The 21534-nt window shown below is 39.5% G+C and overlaps 1 long non-coding RNA gene across 1 annotated transcript; it reads left to right on the plus strand.

Annotated features, from left to right (window-relative positions):
- The first annotated feature begins 580 nt into the window (after positions 1 to 580).
- Positions 581 to 20013, plus strand: LOC121910448. The gene is made up of 4 exons (XR_006099672.1): positions 581 to 931; positions 6477 to 6603; positions 18952 to 19056; positions 19150 to 20013. It is a non-coding gene; the product is annotated as an uncharacterized LOC121910448 (long non-coding RNA).
- Positions 20014 to 21534: the final 1521 nt, after the last annotated feature.

Consider the following 21534-nt stretch of genomic DNA (forward strand, 5'->3'; position numbering starts at 1 on the left):
TGCTCTGATGGCCCCCCTGCTGTTCCTCAGTACTCTCAACAGACCCCAAACAAAACCCCTGCAGCAGCAGCTCTCTCCACACTATGAAGCCTTTAAACATATAGACTGCAATATAGACTTCATTCCTCACAGGCTGGTGTAAATGTGCGGGAAAAATCACTGTTTTGAAATGCTACAAGTCAAGTCAATTTATTTATAAAGCACATTTTAACACATAAAAGTGCTTTTACAAAAGCTTTGAAAGTACTGACTGCATACCTGCCAACATTTAGGTTTCAAAAATACTTATGTTTTTTTTTCTTTTGGGCGGGGAAGTGAAATTTTACTCGAGTTGACAACAGTGCAACAAAACCACAAGTAAAAAGCTAACAAGTAATTTATTAAACCACCTGTTCAACAAGCATAAACACGTAGAAAAGCCATATTTTCAACTGCTTAACACAACCACCGCGTGCTGGTTAAGCTAATAACACGAAAGCTGTCTGTACGTAGCTGTAACTGTTTATTTGAGTTTGCCATATATCTTAAAATTTGGCTAATTCAAAAACTTAGCTGCTGGCTGAGACAAACCAGCCCCTCCTCCTCTCTACCAGCGGTACCTGCAGGCAGTGAATCACATCAGCAGCAGAGGGAGGAGGACAGAGGACGGGAGGAAAGACTGCCTGCGTAGAGAGCAGCTGTGCACATGCCCTTTTGAATCGGGTCGTGGTGACAGATCGGTTGAAACTGTGCGTTGCGTTTGGATCGTGTGTGTAGATCGTGTTTCATAGATGATCTGGGGGCTTGAGTAACATCAGACAAACATACAAAACTTATGGATCCATGTTCATGATGATTATTCACGACAGAGAAGGTTGAGGTCCATGCAAAATTACAGGAGTTTCGCGGGAGAAACAACAAAACGGGAGAACGGCAGGAGACGTGTTGGCAGGTCTGTGAATGAAAAATGAATTGATTGTACTGGTAAATGTGTATAAATTTGTGGAAATGTAGTCTCTCAGTTGAAGCCTTTTCAATCAACAAATTGTCATTGTATTCATAGCCGTCCTAGAAGCTCAAGGTCTGTCAGTCCAACAGTTTGGTTCTCAACAAGTATATATTGCAATAAAGTTTTGTGCAGGCATCTCCTGACTTTTTATCTGGCCTCACTAACAGGTCAAAATTTCCACTCTTTCAACACATCATTTCATGATATGTTACCCCTAAAAAGAATAACGAGAGTTCCTGTCAACCTCAGCTGTACTTTGAACGTAGCATGCAACACTGCAAGCATGTAAACAATAATAGCTACGTCTGACAATGTAGAGCTGAGCCTGAAAAACTGAGATGAGTCTGAGATTTCCTAAAATGGCTAAGAGGATAAACCTTTTTGATTTAATTAATCCTGCAATAACAACATTTATTTGGCCACTTGCTACGGGCAGTGGAAACATGTTGAGAACAAAACATTGACATACTGTAGGTTGATATGTTGAACTTGTTAGCAAACAGTTGCTTATTTCCACATCCAGCGAGCAGTTATGGAGCAACATATCATAAATTTGGAGTCATGTTTCTGTCCACCTGGTGAATGTAAGACCAATATTCACTCTCTTTTAGCTCTGTTTTTGTTCTCCACCATCTCCTGAGGGAAATATCTGGCTCTTTAGCTGCTAAATGTTCCACTATGTTCACCAGCTAGCCTACAGCTAACTGTGTCTGTTTGCATTTTGGTGCTGAGCAGGTCATGTACAGTAGGTTTTCATGGCTTTTTCTCTGATGACAGCTGCCTGCTGTAGCTGGAAACGATGCTATGAGAGACGCTGAGAGTGAACCAAAACAATAAAGTTGCAGCCGGACAGATAAACAATAAGCTGAAACTCACTATGAAGCTCCATAAAGCCAAGGGGAGCTGCAAAGTCGCTGATAATTCTCTGTAGGGTCATCACTGTGAGCGTCACCTCTCACATTACACATCATTTGATGAATTACTATTTTAAAAACATTGATAATAGCCACTTTAACAACATGACCTTATGACCTTTGCTGCTCACCGGACAAACTTTATCCTTTATGTCCTGGTAAAGATCTAAGAATAAGAAAGTTGTTCTTGTTTTATATATTGTTACTGAAATTTAAAGTAGATAACAACAAGAGAACAATATGAGCACATACAAGCAGCAACACATTGCATGCACAATGCATTACACATCATACTTCCACTACTTCCCTCACTCATCTCACTACAGACTCCTAACCGCTGTTTCCATGGTACTCTGCTGCTCTCTTCCTCGCTTTCTGAAGTGCAGAGCAGATGAAGGTGGATCAGGGCAGCGGAGAGCAGAGCAGAGGCCAACATGGGGGCTTCTCACAGACAGATCCCTCATTCTTCCTGACAAGGTTGGCAGTCTGAGAGGCAGCGTAAACAGCCTGTTCACACAGCTCATATATTACACCCATCAGTAACACTGCACGCACACACACACACACACACACACACACACACACACACACACACACACACACACACACACACACACACACAACAAGTATCACATAATGCCAAGGGTACATATACTGTTTCCAACATTTATTTATCCAGGGACTGTCAAGTCTTTTTCAGCAACACCTGCTTCACATCTTCACATTTCCACTTTTTCAGACCAGTAAAACCCCAGCGGCAACTGAAGGTTTTGGAAGTTAAATGTATGGCTCAAGAGCTCTGAAACAGTAGTAGACATACAGAATTATTTACACATTCTCTCAGACACTCCAGGTATTCAAAATGGCAAGCACACTTCTCAAACTTTTGACAGTTTGTTTTCAAAGGAAGGACCCTGGAACCTCAAGAGGTCCAGCAGTAACTGGACTTGAGTGTCTAAAGTAAAGCACATACATATACTGTTGCCTATGTTATTTTTTTCCAGCTCTGAACCATAGTGAAAATCTCCGCTTTAAAATAAATTAACCGGAATATCTAGAATGTCCAATTCTTGGTTGACTTGAGCATCACAGGAGTCTGACAAAACTATACTGGATGCACTTCATATACATTTTTGTATATAATTTGGAAGCGTAATTACATTGATCTTGTGTGGGCTGTGAGGTTCACTGGCTCAGGTTGGTCTTTAGTGACTTTGTTCACTTATCTGTGACCAATTAATTTATTTAGAATCTGGTGACCACAGGAAGTTCAATTCTGGTGCAAAGTGAAAAAGAGGCTGGAGATTGATTCAAGGATTCACATTTTTTTCAAGTCTATATAATGTATATATATTTAGGGTGTGCCCAAATGCAAATATGTAATTCGGCAAAGCACAAATAGTGTTTTTTATTCTTTCTTTTTTTTTTACGAATATTTGTTTCATACAAATATTTTTAAAATTATTTGTTTTTGGGAAGAAAAGAAAAAAAACATGTCAAATATCCGGTGTGGGGACCTTCTTTGTAAAGTAGTTTATTCATGTAGTTTATTCATATACACTTATTGTAACACTTGAATTTTCTAAAATTAAAAGTGCAATAAAAACAAAAACAGGATTTTTAAGCCTCTTTTCACTTTTATTCAAATACAAATACAAATCATTTTGCTGCCTCAACAAAGACAGATATAAATACAAATACTGGCACATCCTTGATCTATATGTATATGTGTGTATATAAATATATATATATATATATATATATATATATATATATAGACGGGTGACAAATTAAAAGAAAAAAGAATAATTAAAAGAAAAACTGGTCCAGGTCTGAATGTTTGACCCCTACAGTGAGGGGATCTGGTGGTTCTGGGGCACTTTGCTGACATGGTTTGGGTCCACTTGTCTCCTTAGAGGGAAGGGTCACTGCAAATCAATACAAAGTTGTTCTGAGTGATCACCTTTATCCTATGATGAAACATTTCTATCCTGATGGGAGTGGTCTCTTTCCAGGATGACAATGCCCCCGCCCACAGGGCAGGAGGGGTCACTGAATGGTTTGATGAGTATGAAGATGATGTGAATCATACGTTATGGCCTTCACAGTCACCAGATATCAATCCAGTTGAACACCTATGGGAGATTTTGGGCCGACGTCTTAGACAGTGCTCTCTACCACCATCATCAAAACACCAAATGAGGGAATATCTTTTGGAAGAATGATGTTCCTCAGTCATGGCATTGACTCTCCAAGTCTCTGGAACTCTTCTGGAGGGATGAACACCATATCATCCTACCTATTAGGATGCAAGTGAGTTTTGTTTTGGCACAAAATTGGAATGCTGTTGTCACCAGAAAAATGACAGCATTTGTTGTTTGTTTGAATGCCTAAAACAACCTAATATACACAAAGTTGACATTTTCTTCACATGTGACCTGTTGTACAAAATTGTTTTTAACCAAATAGTTTCTAGTTGCCTAAATTTTGAGCCTTAACTATTTGGGTAGAAGATCAGAAAATATGGTCATTTTTTTTAAACAACTCTTTTAAACCACTTGGTTCTCGTTTCACAAACATCTACAACTTTTAATGTTATAGTCCCAGTTTTACATAAAGCAACTGTGTCAACTGTCTGATGTGAAAAATGTCTGCAAAAGAACACACTGAGCTGCCAAGTTTCATCACCGCGCCAAATGTAAATGTGGTCATGTGACTCCAGAGTACTTTGAATAACAAGTTTAATGAAAGGGCAGGACAGGTATGACACTGAACACCTGCATCGACATATAGTAAATACATGTCTTCATGACTGTCAAGACTGCTTAAATGTTCAGTGAATACACACACGCACGCAAGCACACACACACACACACACACACACACACACACACACACACACGTCAGTTGGCATCCCTGCCTCAGTTTCATCTGGAGGAGCTCAGGGAACTCAGTGCTGCTGTTCATTATGTTTAAATAGATGATGATAATGATGATGATGATGATGATGATGATGATGATGATGATGATGACACTTTATTAATCCCCACAGGGGAAATTCTTCTTGTTGCAGCAGCTCAAAATTAGAAGAAAAAGTAGAGCAGTAACCTTGTGCAGATGCATTGTGGGAAAAACGGACATCACCTCTGCCAGATGAAAACATTATTCATTCTCTTTACATGTTGTATGACTCTTTTACTCACACAAGGACACACCGCTGGCAGCTGGATGCATCAGACAATGTTCGGTTCAAACCTTTGGTGGTTTTCTTGGGGTTATGGTGCTTCTCTACCCACAAGGTCGAGCTTAAATCCAAACGTTTTCTTATACAAACTTATATTTTGAGGGGCTTTCAAATGGCTTCTAAAGTTGAATCATAAAAGGGAACAAAGCAACTCTTTCCAGAAACCTACAGTAATTTTTGATCCCCAGCTGAACTTTGAGAAGCATTTTTAATCAGTTATTCAGTCCTGTTATTTTCATTTAAGAAACACTGCCAACCTACACCCCTTCTTATCTTTCCGAAAGCTTGAACAAGCATTGTTTTGTCTCCTCGCGTCTCGACTATTGTAGTGCACTATAATCTTGTTTAAGCCAAGAGGCTGTAGCATGTTTATGCGTTCAAAATTCTGATGACTAACAAAGACTCTTTAGCATTTCCATATTATACCTTCATTACACTGGCTTCGCGTTACATTCAGGGTTTAATTTTAAACGAGGCATATGATGCTTTTGTGATTATCTGTTATTTTTATACTGTTATGATGTCAGATGTCTATGTTAAACATGGTCAAAGGTCCGAAACTTGAGGTGAACATTGGTAAAAATGCTCCCTGAAAGTCAAAAGCCAGGGCTCCAGTTTCCCTAAATGCTTTGTTTGCAAAGTTACCACTACTTCCCATCATGATGATGTCAGAATGTTTGTGCACGCTCACAAACAGCCGTCATTCTGTGACTCTTGTTGCTAAGGTTGTTCCACAAGTTTATCACATATTTTGGATCAGATTTCAGCTCAAACTCGTACAGATGTACAGTAACAGTCAAGAGTTTGGACACATGTTCCCATTCACTTCAATGAGAGTGTGTAAAGATATGTAAAGAGTGTGTTAAATCCTTCTAATTGCTTTTAATTGCACAATTTAACTCCACCAAGTGCTTCTGCTTGTTCAAAGTTTAAGGTTCATACCGGACTTCTATCCTGGATCCCAGATTTTGTAACAGTGTCCCTCTGAGGGTCAGATCAGCAAACTAAAGAGAGTTTTAAATGTCATCTCAAAGTAACTGTATTGAGATTTCTGTTGTTCTTTATTGTAAATATTTATTCAATTCTTTAATTGTCTTTTTTATAACTATGAAGTACTTTGTAACCCTGGTTTTTAAGTGTCATATACATAAAGTTTTACTAACTTACATGTTGTCAACTGTCAACAATCTTTGATGATAATAATGCATTGTTTAGGATAATCAATCAGGAATCATGTTACCCCAGTTCTTGTGCTATATAAAGAATGGATGATTATCAGACAATAATGAATAATGCATCTCATCACTGCATGCGTTTTTGTTTTTTTCAGAATTTCAGTGATGGATCCTGGGGGCTGTTGCATCATCTGTGGCAGCGACTGTCTGCAGAAAAGTTGGATCTTTTGCACACTTGGAGGAAGCTCATACAGTATGTCTCTACTGTGTTGCAGAATTTGGGTAAGTTATTGATCATAGGGGTGCTATTTCTTTGACTCAGATAGAGGCTCAAACATGGTTCTATTAAATTAAACCTTTGAGAAGGATAAAGTCACTGAGCACGGCAGTTTTATTTGGCCTTGGAAGTAGTAGTTTGATAAAATCATCTCAATTCAAGGTCCACATTCATGCTTTTTCTGGGGCTTTAGTTGGGTTTTTTTTCTGTCAAAATATACTAATTGACATAGTTTTGAATAAGGGTGTTCACACTGTGAACCATAACAGAATAATGTTTACACACAAGTGACAACATGCACTCTAAAATCTGTCATTTTTAAAATTTAGTTTGGCAGGAAACTATTGCCATAAAAGATAAAAGAAATGGAAAAGAATTGAAAAATTGAAATTAGCAGTTGATGTCCATTGTGCACCTCTTTCCTATAAAAACAGTAATACTGCACAGTCAATATTAGTTCATAGTATGTGCTCAGTAGTATAAGTTTATGGTATGAAATTGGGATATATTGATGCAAAGAACATGAGTTCTATCTCACACAGGCTCTGCCCTCTACTCTCTCTATGGGTAATACTCTCTTCTTATCACATGCACACAGTCGCCCACTGAAATTTGCATGTACATAGCCGGCCAATCAGGACCATCTGGTGAACATTCCCCCATCAGTGCAGGAGGACTTATGTTATCGGGGGTCCCCACAGCATCTGTTGCAAGAACACTGCTGGGTCAAGTGACCTCCTACATAATGGTGTTCACAGATGCACCCTCACGGGTTGGAGGGGCACCTGTCTGGGGAGAGCGATAGGTGGTGTGTGGCCTTCAGGGGAAAACCGACACATAAACCTCCTTGAACTTCAGGTGGTGCTCCTGGTTCTCCAACACTTCCTGACTCTGGTTCAGGGGAGACGTGCTGGTGAAAACAGACAACCGCACCACAGTTGCCTACATCAACAGGCCGGGCGGAGTCTGCTCCGCAGCCCTGTTGAAGATAGCGGAGAGCCCTCCACATTCCGAATCTGGAGAACAGGGGGGCCGTCCTCATGTCGAGAGGTGGCCCTCTGCAAGATAAGTGGGTGCTGCACCCCGAGGTAGTGCAGCAGATTTGGAACCGGTTCCGGAGAGCGGAAGTGAGCCTGTTTGCCAGTCGAAAGAACGCCTGCTGCCCGCTCTGTTTCTCCCTGATGCCGCAAGATGATCCATCCTTAGGGGTGGATGAGAACTAGGGTTACAATATTGTAACCTTCGATTTCCCATTTTGATATTTTTTCATTGATTTTCAGTCAGTTTAACCTACTGTAATGTTATATAATGTCAAAACAAAGACTGGTGGTTTGTTGATATTTCATCTGAGGTATTGCGTTTAACGTGCGGATAAACAAACGTCCTTCCTCCCTCCACCCCCACATCATTTCAGTGCCTGGCAGACAAACATGAGAAAGACATAAGTCACAGAGTTTCAAAGTTTTTACGAAGTAAACAGCTCTTTGATTGGATGTTGCATAATGATGCTGTGACTAACTGTTTTTTCCATGCGGTTATTCCACAAAGATCTGATGACCTCACATAAAACATAATCTAACCTCTCTGGCTTCTGCAATTATTTAGTATTTATATCTTTTCATTTGGTATAACTCCAATTAGTTTAATGGCATCCATAAACTGTTTAAAATCAAATGTACTGTATGTGCCAAAAATAACTAGGAAGTGATTATAAAAATACCATCATTTGAGTAACCCTGTCCTTTTACATGTCACAGCATTGAAGTCAACCCAATAGTCCAAATTGTCATGTAGTGAGTGAGGCAGGCGGACCCAAATGCAGGAGATGGCAAGCAGGCAGGGTCAGATGCAGAATATTTAATGATAACAGGGAACACTAACCATAACCACAGACGACTCGACAAAGACTGAACTGAAAACTGGACTATTAAATATACAGGGTCTGATTACAAACCGCACACAGTTGAGTGAAACAAGACACAGGTGAAACACATGAGGTAATCAACAAAGGCGGGGAAAATACAGGAAGTAAAGGTAACAAAACACAAGGAGAAAACATTTCAAAAATAAAACAGGAACTAAAGTAATCAGACAAGGAACAGGTGACACAACACACAGGCAGACTGGGAGCTGATAAACTGGGGAAGACACTAGGAGCAGGGCTTGCACAGAGAAAACCAAATCCAGGCAACATAAATGCAACACAGAAAACCCAAGAGAACAAAAAACACAAAGAGTCCAAAAACAGAAAGTCCATTAAGGATGTGACACAAATAAGACAAATACAAAGTCGGTAACATTTTACTGTTTACATTTTAACAATTATTACAAAAATGCTTTAAAAACCCCATGACAGAACCACAGCAGTGTAATATATGTGCCCGTTAAGCCATTTAACAAAACCCATGAGGCTTCAGATTTCCAACACAACTCATTAAATCTAATCTTTGAAATGAAAACGTGGCAGAGAAAACTGAATTAACAACCCCTTCTGTAAAACCATTAATATTTGTTTACATACACTAACATTTGCCTTTTATATATTGTATTTCAGAGAGAAAACTGTATTAACCAGGGGCCTAATTTACAAAAGTGTTTTTGGATTTACTCTGAAGTGAGGCTAAAATGATTCAGAAATCTATCAAAACCTCATCAGCTGTATTTCATGGACTGACAGTCAGATGGGAAGACTTAACAGAAGCAAATCTGTCCACTAAAAATTCAGTTTGCATTCTACAACATGGTTTTGCCTAATACGTTTTGAAGGAAATGCAATTGCTACATGGATTGTTTTCACTGGCGATGTGTTTTCTAGTGTTACACTCTTATGGAGGTGGTTGGGGTGGACGGTGGACATAAGAGGTGCAAGATTTTGACATGTCAGGTTTAGGCTTCGCAAAAAAACAGAAAAACAACTGGTTAAGGTCTGGAAAAACATGGTTTTGGTGACTGAACAAACTGAGCAACATTAGCATTCATTGGGATTTGTGTTTGCGTGCACCTGGTGAATGAGTCCAATATTCATTCACTTTTAGCTTCGTTTGAGTCTTCATTACCATATGTGGAAAATATCTAGCTCTTTAGCTTAATGACCAGCTAGTTGCTAACTTTGTCTTTGGGCCATTTATCTCTGGACAGGTAGTGTAAAGTGGGTTTTTAGAGCTTTTTTGCTGAAAACACTGCTTATGAGAGCTGTGAGACTGAACCAAAACAGTAAAGTTGCACAATGTAAAACTGAAACAACCATTTAAAACATACCGACACGCTCCGCAGAGCTGTGACGCTTAGCTCTGTGACTTGAATGTACGGTAAAGCTAATGCTAAAACATAAGAAAGCTGAGGCTATGAGCACCTAAACTACAGTGACCAGATGTCTCGGTTTGGCCGAGATTGTCCCGGTTTCAAGCTGGGTTTCAAAGATTTGTAAAACACTAAAATGTCCTGGTTTTCAACATTCACCACCAAATTGTCCCAGTTTTCACCACTATCAAAATAACTTGTTTTCAGTGCCACTCATTTTTACTTAACCCAATGCACCATGCGTCTGAACTCAACACTGATTTGTCTGTATGTGTGTGTATCAATGAATGTGGTTAGTCAAATGGTTAGCTATCATGCTGAAGAGAGATTCAGTCTTTTCTAAAGAGCTCCAGGAGGCTTACTCCTTCCTTCAGTAAGTACCCGGCAACGAAAATGCTGTGTTGTGCACACACTGCAAGACATTTTCAGTAGCACACGGTGGCGATGCCGATATAAAGGATCATATTAAGACAGCCAAACATAAGTGGTGGTTTCCCTGAGAGCTGAGAGCTCCAGAAAAGAAATTGTAACTAAGAAGATTTTAGTTATTAACAAGGTGCAATTGTGATGTTTTAATCTTTGTAAACTCATGACCAGCTTGTGGCATAGCATTGTGAAGATGTAGGTTAACGTTATTTTTACGTTATAGACTATAAAGTTATTTATAGGCCACAAATAAATTTATACCTTGTTTTGTTTAAAAAAAAAAAAAAAAAAAAAACTGGCAGAGAATGTCAAAACATTATTTTTCCTCTGCTGAGGTGCTGTCCATGGTGTTGAAAGGTGCGCTCGGTAGGTGTGCTTGGCAATGAAATAATTGTCCCCCATTCTGATGAAAACACCTTTGGTGTGTGCATAAGCACATATACAGACGGGTGACAAATTAAAGGAAAAACTGGTCCAGATCTGAATGTTTGACCCCTACAGTGAGGGGATCTGGTGGCTCTATTCTTTGAGGGGCATTTTTGCTGGCATGGTTTGGGTCCACTTGTCCCCTTAGAGGGAAGGGTCACTGCAAATCAATACAAAGTTGTTCTGAGTGATCACCTTTATCCTGTGATGAAACATTTCTATCCTGATGGGAGTGGTCTCTTCCAGGATGACAATGCCCCCGTCCACAGGGCTCGAGGGGTCACTGAATGGTTTGATGAGTATGAAGATGATGTGAATCATATGCTATGACCTTCGCAGTCACCAGATCTCAACCCAATTGAACACCTATGGGAGATTTTGGGCCGACGTGTTAGACAGTGCTCTCCACCATCATCAAAACACCAAATGAGGCAATATCTTTTGGAAGAATGATGTTCATCAGCCTTTGCATTGATTCTTCAAGTCTCTGGAACTCTTCTGGAGGGATGAACACAACTCCCATCAGGATAGAAATGTTTCATCATAGGATAAAGGTGATGACCCAGAACAACTTTGTATTGATTTGCAGTGACCCTTCCCTCTAAAGGGACAAATGGACACAAATCATACCAGCAAAATGCCCCCCAAAGCATAATAGAGCCACCAGATCCCCTCACTGTAGGGGTCAAGCTTTCAGACCTGTACCGGTTTTTCCTTTAATTTGTCACCCGTCTGTATGTGCGTATGCATGGATGTGCAGTACACTTAAGGTTCCTGGTCTCGGGATTTGAAAATATAAACCCTAACCTAAACATAATCATAAAAACATGAATTATTCTTCAGCATGCATTCAGTGTGAACGTTTTGCAACTTTGCAGATACTGTACATAATTCACACATCATAATATTTATTTCAAAACGTATTTACTGTCTCAAATGAGTCCTACATAAACGTCTTTTGGGAGACAGGGTTGACAGGCAGTAGAACCAAAACTTTTAAAATTTTTACTCAAATACTTTGGCTTAAATATTTCAAAACACAGATGGATTTCTTAGCAGAAAACATGAAAATTTCCTACCATAACTGTTATTTTATTGTCAATCTGTGACAGATTATAGTCAATGACTTTTAGCTAAATTGTAAAATGCAACCAACATCTTCACAGTAACATCAGTCCCTGAAAATATCATTTGAGATTACAGAGACTCCACATTATTTGCCTTGGGGGGATTTTAGTTGTTTTTTTTTTGTTTGTTTGTTTTGACCAAAGCAGATGGATAACTTTCTGTCTCATGTGGTTTTTCTGTTATGTTATTTTAAAATTAGGGGAGATGTTTTAAAGAAAGAGGGAAAATCTGCATAACCAGTTTTAATGCTGTCATTCTTATTAACTATTGTGCAGAGTGATGTCCCATCATCAGTTTCAGCTTGACCACATACATTTAACCGATTCACTTCTGCTCCACAGCATAAACGCCCCATTACCAAGACATAAAAGTACCGAACTCATCTTTTTTAAATATGATGTTGCTATTACAATGACAAGATTAAGGTTTGATTTTTATGGCCCTCCACCTTGCTTAAGTAAATTAGTTTGAACTGTGAGTCTGGGAGGTGTTTGACACTTCACCCTCTGCATATGTCTGCCATTTAAGACCAATAGTCAAACCGCCTACTTGACAGGTTGGCCCATGAACTTTAAAGTCACCTCAATATCCCAACTCAAAAAAAAAAAAAAAAAAAAAAAAGAAATAAAGAAGAAGAAGAAATCCATTTTAACTAGGAGAGAGGGAGAGAAAGGAAGACAGAGTGTAGGGGAGAGCGATAGAGACAGCGAAAGAGTCTCAGCGTGTCAAACCCAAATACTATTATACTTGTTATAATTCATTATTATTTCAATGACAGGGGTCCTGGTCTGAAGGTGACTTCATTACATTACAGGTTATTGCCTCATATATCAAACTTGGGTGGCCCCAATTTTTAGGCAGCAGAAGTGTCTGGCTGACTGTGAAATTGACTGCTCTCCATCACAGAGTACAGTAATTAGATTAGCCTGCTGGTTATGTATAAAACAAGAGCAGACAGAGCTAGCTGCTCTCCTGAGGCTGCCAGCAGGGACGAGGACAGCAATATGATGATGAGGGCGTACAGACATGCTGTAGCATATTGTTACTGTACAGGACGTATGTACTGTATGTGTATGTGGGCCTGTGTTATGTCACATTTGGGGACCAATTTCATGTGTTAAATAAGTACTGGGGACAAATACGGGATCCCCAGTTTGTTTTTGCAGCAGTCCTCCTGCACACATCAGCACTTACACTCCAGTCTCATCCATGGGACCCTGGGTCACATGACATGCTTGGTCATGGTTGATATCTAAAGGTGTTGTCTGACTAACGCAAAGCGAAATTGGTCATGAACAGACACAGATTCCCTCTAGGTGTAGCAAACTGAGGTAAAGTGAGGTAAACTGACATGTCATGATGTGAAAATGTAAAAAAATGAAAGAACAAAAGTACAAAGACGAGTAAGAAGCAGGGATAACTAGAGACAGTTCAATCTGAGTGGACCATAACACTCATATGTTGAAATCCCACTGAAGACAGAGACCATTTTTTATCTCAGAGTAAATTAATGATTATCTCTTCAACCTCGTATAAAGGCAACAGGCTGGTAAGAGGACATATGATACATTAAAAGTCTAACATAAGCCCTTGCACACTGTCAGCATTTGCGGTCTTTTTATTGAATGTTTTAGTCTCCTTCTTAAAGCATTTTAAGAAACATTATGTATATTACAACGGTACCTCATATAAGTATCATTGGTGTTCAGCAATTTTGGTGAGTTAATTAATGGTGAGTTCAGTGGGTTGAAGCCTATGAAACCTAAAACTATGACAAAGTTAAAATATTCACTGTAATTCTTAACATCTACAGGTAAGTTTGGCCACATGCGAGTGCACCAAATTGGATATTGTCGCCTTCTGAACAACTGACCAATATGACCCTTGCTCCAATCATTTCACAGCTGCGCTAATGATGCAATAACAGACATTAAGTGGCCATAAGAAGAACATTTTAAACGACTTCTGTACTGGCCTAAACATACAGCTGTGGTTGTCGCCATTTGGGGTTAATAAATAATGGCTGAAACACAAGCCAGGTGAACAATGAGTAGAGAGTGTTTTTGGGCTGTATACACAGCGTGGTATGATTTGCATGTGGAATTACTGTTTTTTGTTTTTTTTGCTGAGGTAATGCTGTCACTTTAAGATCAGCTTAATGGTAGCTCTCACGAGAATGAGGAGCTCTTGAGAGGCACTAGGCACAAGGAAGTAGCAGTACTGGGGAACTAATGACCGCTGAGACTGGTAAAACGTGTTAGGTGTGTGATATCCCCACCATGCTGAGGGTAACACTGAACAGCAGGAGATAGAAGGCCGTGTTGAGTCCTGGGTTCTGCACACTGGAGTGAGAAAACAAGTCACTACTGTTGTCTACAGATATCTAACATCTAGGGTTCATTAGGTTGAGTTATCTGCAGAGCTAGATTTGGTCTACTCTAATTGTTCATGTACAGTGATACTCTGGGTGGCCTTCCTGCACCATTGTTTATTATTACTGTAGTGAACAGTTTGGAGCTAAAAGTCAATATTAAGCTTTCGCCAGGGAAGGTATTTCAGGAAAGGTTGTGTATAGTAGACATATCTGCATCCCTATTGGTTCCACTGATGTTGTGAATTAAGTACAAAACCCAGGAGAAAATAACTATTCTGCTTTGTTATCACTGTGATTATCTCAAACTCTCACAATTACAGAATTAATCGCAGAATAAAAGACCCACAAAAAGAATTTTGCTCTGTGTCCAGTCCCATCATTCATGAGCAGGCCACATGAAATCCAGGTAAATTTCGAACAATTAAAATAGATACTATTCAACGCCTCTAGTGGAGCTTTAAGAACCTTTAACTGCTAGTGATTGTTGGCTATAAAAAAAAGAGAAATTGCATTTTTTCATCCTATTTATTTTGTTATCTTTTATTGCTCAAACCCTTTCATGTCTTAATTAATCCTGCTTTGTAAGCCTCACTAATCAGTGGTATTTTGCATTATTTTATTTTGCATTTGTAGATATGATCATTTTATACACACAAAGTTTAAATTACTTTTGCACAGGAACTTTACTCAACTATATTTCCCCCGAGGACAGCTGTGCCGTAAGGTTCCCTAGCACTGTGTGCTAACTATAAGTGTGTGTGTCTGTGCTCCTGTGTGAATGAGAAAGCATGTATGAGCATCAATGTAGATGTATGTGTTGGTGCGTGTACTTACAGGGTTTGTTTCCCCGAGGAGCAACACTAGCAATAACGAGCTCACGCATTTTGAGATTGCTGCATAATTCAAGCTTGCTGCCTTTGTTCAGTACCACCCATAAAAGCAAGATCGTTAACCGGCTATGTTTCCACTCTCTGCTGATAGAGACATCTTATTTGTAGTGTTTACATGAAGTAGATGTCTGTGTTTGGTCATTAATTTTTCAGCAGAGCGTCTAAGCTCTGTGGTACAGCCTTGATCCTCCATGCTTCATCGAACTGCTCCTCTTAAAGAAAAAGTCATCAGCCTCTCTGCAACACTGAAACAGCATCTTTAAAGATGAGAAGTGAAGGTGTTAGTGTTTGCATGCATGTGTTAATGCATGCTCGTGGAAATATGTGTAACAGGTTACGCAGTATGAATGTGTGTGTGGGCGCAAGATAAGATGAAACATCATTGATCCACACAGGAAAATTGTGTCATTGCTGAGGCCAGAAAGATAAAAAGACATTAATTTATGTAGAATTTAACCTTCACCCAGGATGCCTTTGCCTTATACCTCCAATATCAAACCCTCTTCATTCATTCTGTGCCCTCTCTATGAGGCAACCACGGCAATGATCCCTTGTATTCATTCTTATTTATTATTTCCATCTCACTTCTAAACAAGTTCAACCACTATGTTGAAAGTAAAAACAAAGGTGGACACTGAATCTTTAGACTTGCTTGACTTGTAATAGTAGTTTAGGTAAAGCATGGGTATAAGTAATAATATTAAAGATGGCACACATACTGTATATATGTAACATTAATGATAATTTTATTGAAGGAGACATACTATGCACATTTCCAGGTCTATATTTATATTCTGGGGCTCGACTGGAATATCTTTGCACAATTGTATTTTAGCTCCTGTCTCTTTAAGACCCCCCCCCACTCTGTTTTGATTGGTCAGTTTCCGGAAACTACCTCTTGGCAGACTTCCGCCAACTCCGAAGGCTATGTAAACAAAGAGTAGTTTTAGGATTTCACTTCTTTTTCTTGTTCTTTACTCAAAATGGAAACAACACAAACAACCCATGGAACAACCTTACAGCGACAAAGGCTACAGAACACATAGCCATTTGCTGGCAACAATCTGATGTCATCACGAGCAGGAAGTGGAAGTAACTTTGCAAATGAAGCATTCAGAGCAAGCTGAAGCCCTGACTTTTGACTTTCAAAGGACATATTCTCACCTCAAGTTTTGTAACTTTGTTTAACATAGACATCCAACATTATAAAAATAACAGAAAATCACAAAAAGCATGATATGTCCCCCTTAAATAGTCCGGGTAAGGCATGTAAGTGAGGTAACATTATTACTATCATTAGTTGCGCGTTTGCTTTTCCTGCTTTAATGTCAAAATGTTCTGCTGTGAAAAAGGCCTATTACTCAAATTGTAAACATACTTTGCACTGTAGGGTTATTTCCTGGTTAACCCAACTGTGCTTCCCACAGTTGTACACACAGCATTTTTCAATACAGCTGATGATAACGGCTCAAGTATGTTCAGCTTCTTTTTAACTTCCAAATAAATCACTCATATACTTACACTGATCTGGACTTTAGAAATAGTTTATTGAAAAACCTGTCACTACATTCATAAAACACCAATCATTACTGTCAAGAGAAATGTTCATATTTTATGTTTTTGAGTAAGACACTAACACACTCGGTTAAGGTTCAGGAGAGACAGTGGTTTTGATTAAATATAGAAAAAGTTGATGCTGCCTTGAACCACAAGATGAAACACAAACTGTATTTCTTGTGTCAAAGTCATGCTCTATGTGCATCTGACTACCAACAACTTTATAGTAATAATATGATAATGATATGACTGTATTCATATACTGCAGCAAGTATATGAACACTGTCATATTACTTCTGAAAATACATTATTACACCATACTGCCACACATGAGCATTAAAACTGAATGATGGTGTATGATATGTCATGTGGAACGTGTTTGTGTGTAGGCGTGTTGAGTTAATGGAGCTTATTCTGGATGAAAAGTGTTTGGAGGAAACATTTTAATGAGAAAACCAATGGAAAATGTTCATCTCTCCTGATTCATTGGCCCATACATCAAAATTGGGAAGCCTCACTGCTGATAGGGTCACACTGCCCTTTTTATGATATTGGACCCCTCCTTCCTTATCTACAATACACCCCCCCACACACACACACAAACAATTACAAAAGTTGAAGGCACTTAACGTTTCCATTATAAAACTCCTTTACTTTTTCACATTAAAATTCATTGCTGAATATCTAAAACACAAAGGATGCTATCATTTTATGTTACCATTTATCCAACCAGACAGTGAAAGCATTTAAACTGTGAGCTCCTGCTTTTTTAATGCTTCATTTAGTGCTTTGTTGCTAAGCACTAATCACATTTCTGTCAATTAAATAATGTAGGTGGTACAGTGATATGGATTAAGTCATATTACAGTCACAATATTTGATGATTAAACAACTCATATGAGCGTTTTCTAATCTGCATCCCCAATAGGGAAGGTTAAGTTTAGTTTAGGCAACTAGAAGTACTTTGTTGCTTATAAGGAACTAATGTTGAACCTTTGTCTCTGGCGTTAAAGTTACACTCTTTAGCTATTTTTTCATATGAACTGCGGACAATATCTGGAGAATCAGGTCTGGACGTTGTCCGGAGTCGCCCTTTCACACATGTAGCACACAACAGGAGATTGTCCATGTCAGACGCATTCTTACCTGCGGGAAATGCTCCGTTTGGACACAAATGTGAATGACGTGAGGTGAAAATTCACTTTACGTTCTGTGTTCACACATACGGATACAAAGTAGTTGGCAGTCGCTGGCCTCTCATGAGTCTGTAGTTCTGTGTGTGTGTGTTGAGCACATCATTAAGATACTCTGATCCGACTAGACAGTTGTTTTCTAATGTAGCCGACGTACCAATAAACCAACAATAATGGCGACTTGTTTCCATGCGTCGGCCATCTTTTTTTTCTAAGACAGGTCATAGAAAAACCAGAGACTGCAACAATCAGCTTTTCCTCCATTTTTGTGTAAAGTTATATCATGTAGGAATCATAACAAACACGATTGACTACACTTTCCTCTGTAGTGCAGCTGGGCACCTTTTTAATCACTCTCACTCAATTGGGGAAACTGGGGTCCTGAGCCAGGACTCATTCACAATGAATAGTAGCTGGATATTACTGTCCCACCTTTTGAGTACATATGTGTAAGAGCTTTTGCCAGTGCTTAACAAGGTCACTCTTCCCCTGCTTCTACTGTGAGTACACTCATGCAACCATACGAGCTGGCTTGCCAGGGAGTTTAAAGTGACTAATGTTGTCATTTTCTTTTTCCCGGTGAGAACGGTGACCATCCAGTTACAGACCTGTCAGGCACCTGTATACCCATTCAAACTTCATTTTTAAAATGAAAACCTAGCTGTATGCTCTGAGAATACCTCGCCTTAGATTTTGTCCAGAGAATGGCGAGAATTCAGGAGAGCGAGTCTGAACGTGACTGTAGTTTGAAAACGAAACGGTGTTCGGTTTTCTTTTGTAAGTGGGATCGTGAGTGAGTGCAGACTTTTCAAAAATATTGTATATATTGATAATTCAGTGTGATTACTGCTTGAACAACTCAAGTTCCTTGAGTTATGGTAAGTCATAGTTGTTTTTTCTGTGACCTTTCCTTTTCTTGTTTTGTCTTTTTGTTCTCTTCCTGTCTGATGCTTTCCCCTTCCCTTTCTTGCCAGTTCCTTACCTCACTTTCTTTTTTACCTTTTCTATTTGCATCTCCCTTTGTGGCCTTTCTTACCTGCCCCACCGGTTTTCTTACAGAAAGAGATTGACAGAAGAAGGGATGGAGGGAAGAGTATGCAGGTTAAAGCACTGAGAAAGACCAACAGCTGCTCTGCGTCTGGAGGAAGATGTGATGAGTGAGGGGTGAGTAAAGGCACTGTGGAGGCAGCAGAGCATGATGGGAAGGTGATGTGCTGCTGTTTTTTATCCTCCTTTTTTTTTTCTCCTCCTATACAGGGAGGATTTCACATTTCAACTCCTACCTCAAAGAGAAAGAAAAGGATGCCGAGAATCACCTTGAAGAAAAAAAAACTATACAGGAGCTTCAGAAGACGTTCCAGTTGTCACAGTGCAATACTCGGCAGAAATGATGCAGTTTGTCATGTTATGTTATTTGTTGTGTAATGAATTAGTGGCCGTATGAAAGCTCTTACACTGAATTGATTCTAAAAGCACAACACTAAAACCCTGCTGAAAGTGTGACTTTGACTGTGATTAATCCACAAACAAAACAGAATGAAAGGCAGACAGACAGAAGAAGAAGAAGACAAAGAGCAGGACAAGACAGCGCATAAAAGTACAGAGGAAGAAGAAAAGAAGAGGTGAATGTAAATTAAATATTACAATTCTGTCTAGTTTTTCTTTTGCTGCTGACATTTATGCTCGCAGCTGTCCCTTCTTTTGTGTCATCAGACTGTAGTCGATGTGATATATTTTAAAGGTCTCTGGTCAGCTCACTCCACTTACTCTCTGTCTCAGTGACAAAATTAGTGAGACAGCGAGGGTTTCAGCATGATTTAGCTTGAGGCCAGTGAGGGCTCATGTCGGTCCGACACCCTCGTAACTTAACGATCTATAAAACCAATTGATGAACTTTTGAAGCGGCGAACAGAGAATTCACGGCTGGATTGGCCAGAAGCATTAAGTAACTACAATGACATTTTATAATGTATTCAAGTGTATAAATCTGAGGAAAGTATGTCAAATTCACTTACACTGTCAGTACTTGAAGTAATAATCCATGATAGCTTCATATAAATCAAATCATGTTTGTAAAACCTCTTTAAATGATTGATACGGCACGATTTTGACTCTGCATTAAACCAGTATATTAAAATACTTGACATTGATGTTTTAACACTGGAATGTCTGGTTTGTATTTGTTAGAAAATATTCTTGTAGCCCTTATGCAGAGATCAGACTACACAATTTTGATCTTTCACGATGGTCACTGTGTCAGATTAGGCAATCATAGTGCCATAAATTCTTGCCGTGTCTTGGTTGGGAGACTGGCAACACTACAAGTACGACCCCGACCAATCCCATCTTTCACGACCTTGTGCGAGTTCACAGGTTGTCGGGCCATGGCTACAGAAGCGCTACGTGTGTTGCTGGCGGTCTTGTGTTCTGAAAAGAAAAAGAAAAGAAAGATAAAACAGTTGTGGACCCCTTCCTGGATGTCCTGAAGAGGACATTACATAAAGCTACCAGGTTCGCTGTAGGTCTCATGGAGGAAAAAAAAAAGATTGGGTTTTGTGAATTGTATACTCTGGAAAATGAAGATACAAAGATATCTTTCAATATCAGGTGGTTTCACAATCACTGTAACTGAAGTGCTCTCTGGTGCACATATGTAAACACCTACACAGAAAGTCAAAGCTGTCTAGCGGTTCTCCGACCGAGCTGATCCGCTTTTAATGTTTCAGACCACGGGGAGCTCATCTCTGCCTCCTCCGCAGGCTGATTCAGGCAGGAAAACACTTCAGCTATATGTATATTTATATATATAAGGCAGTGGTGATAAACGTAGCAATCCCAAACGACAGCAACATCAAGAAGAAGGAACACGAGAAGATCGAAAAATACCAAGGGCTGAAAGAGGGGCTAGAAAAGATGTGGGGAGTAAAGGCAACAGTGGTGCCAGTGGTAATCTGAGCACTGGGGGCTATGACCCACAAACTGGGAGAGTAGCTCCAGCAGATTTCAGATAAAACATCTGAGGTCTCTGTCCAGCTGAACAGCTAAGATACTACGCAGAACCCTCAAACTCCCAGGCCTCTGGTAGAGGACCCATGCCTGAGGAAGACACACCACCACCCCCATGGGAGGGGGGTGAGAGGGAGATTTTTTGGCTCTTGAGATCTTGGCTTGACCCTGATGAAGGCCATAAGCCGAAACGCGTCAGTCAACTAATAAAGTTGTTCTTTATACTACAAGTGTTGCTGGAGTTCTCATCTCTCTAGACTTTTTTCGCTTCTCCTTGGAAGTAGGTGAAGTTGTGCCAGAGACCCTTATTCTGCATCCGCTAGCTTGGCTACAAATCAAACAATGTGTAAATCAAAAGGAGGAAACTAATTGGACTAACATTGTATTTCTGTATACTTAACAGCATTTTCCCATTTATTCAAAGTGGAAACCAGTGTCAACAGACATCAATCTGGTTTCTATGAGATTTCAACCCATTCACTGCCTTTTTTTAATGTTATTCTCCAGGAATGATGATGAATTACAACAATTATCCATAGCCCCAGAAAACCATGCGTTATTGATGGTGGATGCTTAGAGTAGCAAAACAAAGCTTGAAAAAGAGCTTTCCTCCTGTATTCACAAGTGCTGTTTTAT

This window comes from Thunnus maccoyii, chromosome 13 (assembly GCF_910596095.1).
Source record: "Thunnus maccoyii chromosome 13, fThuMac1.1, whole genome shotgun sequence".
Lineage (NCBI taxonomy): Eukaryota > Metazoa > Chordata > Actinopteri > Scombriformes > Scombridae > Thunnus > Thunnus maccoyii.